The sequence below is a fragment of the Suricata suricatta genome, chromosome 10 (genome assembly GCF_006229205.1).
Source record: "Suricata suricatta isolate VVHF042 chromosome 10, meerkat_22Aug2017_6uvM2_HiC, whole genome shotgun sequence".
NCBI lineage: Eukaryota > Metazoa > Chordata > Mammalia > Carnivora > Herpestidae > Suricata > Suricata suricatta.
The window spans coordinates 59,048,790-59,051,336 of NC_043709.1; positions in this window are offsets into that span (position 1 = coordinate 59,048,790).

The window sequence follows — 2,547 nt, forward strand, 5'->3', positions numbered from 1 at the left end:
GTCACTCCTGACAGGTTTCCTGAGCTGAGCAAAGTGGCCTCCTTATGTTACACCCTAGTCACTCCCATGCTGAATCCTTTGATTTACTCTCTGAGAAACAAAGATGTCAAAGAAGCTTTGAGAAAGATTCTGGGGAAAAAAATACTTTTATTTAATTCTATCTTAACAGTGATATAACTGAGAGGCCTGGGCATTATGAAAATCTGGGGAGGCACTGACACAGAGAATGTGCCCATTGATCTTAGAAATATTTAATTTTGGAAAGGTTGCTCATTTGAAACCCATGTACTTACAGCTGAAGGATACCTTTGGGTTACATTTTGCCTGGCTGTTGATTTTGGAGTGGAACAGCTTTCTCCATACTTCATCTTCATTTGAGTAAAGATAATGATTGCCATGTATCTTGATTTTAGAGAAAATATATTCCAGTTTGCTGCTGGCTCTCTGAGGATGTTTGGGGTATATTTTCTATCTTGAGTTAGTAACAAGTGTTATATAATATGTATGTATTTGGTAGAGGTAACACAATCTGATATGATAAGAAGACAGAACAAAATGTCAGATTTATTGAAGAAATCCTTTTGAATGCTGCATGAGAGACACAGGTGCTCTGCAGTGCACACAGTCCTAACAGTTACATATAAGTCACTCCTAATTGTCGAGAAATTGACGAGAAAACCATAATGAAAATGAAATAAAAACAAAGGTGATTTGTGTTTTGTTGTATATGCCCTAGAAAAATTCACCAAATGATATTTATTGAATTTCTATGTACATTTTGCCATATGAAAATCCGTAGGTATAAATAATTTCTTGTACTTAAGCTCACAATCAGATGAAGAGAAAACAGCTGAACAGAGAACAAAGCAGCCACACAGAAACTCAGTAAAAATGACATTTATAGAATATACAAAGAAAGTGAGTGTTCCTGATGGTCAGAGAAATCTTAAGTACTTTGCAAAAAAACTAAGTACAATTGAACATGTTTCTGCGCAAAGAGAAATAACTATATGGTGAACTGCATGAAGTTTAAGAAGTCATTTTAATGCGCAAGATGTGGGGTAAGATGTAAAAGGAAATTCATGGCCATGATGCAGACCTGTATGTCTAGTCAAGGAAAGCAGTCTTTATTCTGGAGACATGGAGTAAGCTTTGGGGATTTTTCAAAATGACAGTACTGTATTCAACTTGGCATTTCACAAAAATCGTACTGGTAGCTTTGTGGAAAATACATATTCACAAGGAGAAGACAATAGTCATAGAAAGTGTGTGGCCCTCCATGTAAGAGGCTATGATGGCTTTACTAAAAGCAGTCTTATTGGGGACTGTAATGAAGGAAATGGTCTTTAGAATGACAGGTGAAGCAAGCTGAAAATTGATTGTTGGTTCATAACTTGAGAAAGATGTAGAAGTGAATAATGACTTCTAGTGTTTGAGCATCGGTGCTTTAGAAAGGCTACCTCATAAAATGAAGAAGGAAAATAAGAATAATATAATTCGTTGTGAACCTAATAGCTAAAAAATAAGCTCACGTGTCAAACTGAGCTGTCAAATTCTGTTTTTGCCAATGTAGCTTTGAGAAAGTTACCTAGTATCTCTGCATTGTAATTTCCTCCTGTAAAATGGGGTATGTAACAGTATCTACATCGCAGAGTTACTTGAATGATTACATGACATAAATTTCGTACTCATTTGTTAAATCTGTATACTCACTGGCTGCCAGATTCGTTCTTTCTTCATGCCTTTACTATTATTCATGTTAAGTCCAAGAGAGGAAGGCAGTAACTCTCTCTTCCTCAGTAACTTCACTCTCTGCCATGAAGCATCCCCATGTCTCCAAGAGTACCTGTGTTTTCATTTCCATGGACAGAGCTTGAGTTACCCTACTTTGTAATTTCAGTCTTTGTTTTTCTTTTCGCTGAGAACTAATAGAAAGGATTATAAACAAACCAAAATAACAGAGCTCGCAATTAAATGTAAAATAGTATCTTATCATCAAATGCTGTATCTACTCATCTCTCTACCCATGTCTTTCTCTAAGCATACTTCCTTATACTTTAACAAGTGTCACCTCTTCCACCCACATTTTTTAAAATACAGGTTACTGAGGAAAATAAGGGATTCACTAGTAGAAAAACTTGATGAAGATTTTTAGGTAAGTGGTCCCTATGCTAAGATGGTGTCTTGTCTCTTTCCTAAAATAAATCAGAAAAATGTTTAGGATGAGAGAGGCACATTTTGCTAACCCTCCCCCATGAATAAAATGCAGAATCATTCGTGACAACATTTTGGATCCTATAATGGAACGAGCCTGCAAAGAAAGACGCTCCTCATCCTTTGCATGTTCATCCACGGGATATTAGTAATCCTTTATCAAACTGAGAAAAAAGACCCTAACAATAGGGTTGTTGACTGTTCCTCCATATTGACCATGTGCTGCACCCCCACGGCCACCATCAGACACATTCATATGTACACATAAATCAAGCATAATCATGGTCTCTGTCTCTGTCTTTTTGACTCTGTCTCTCTCTGTCTCTCTCCAGG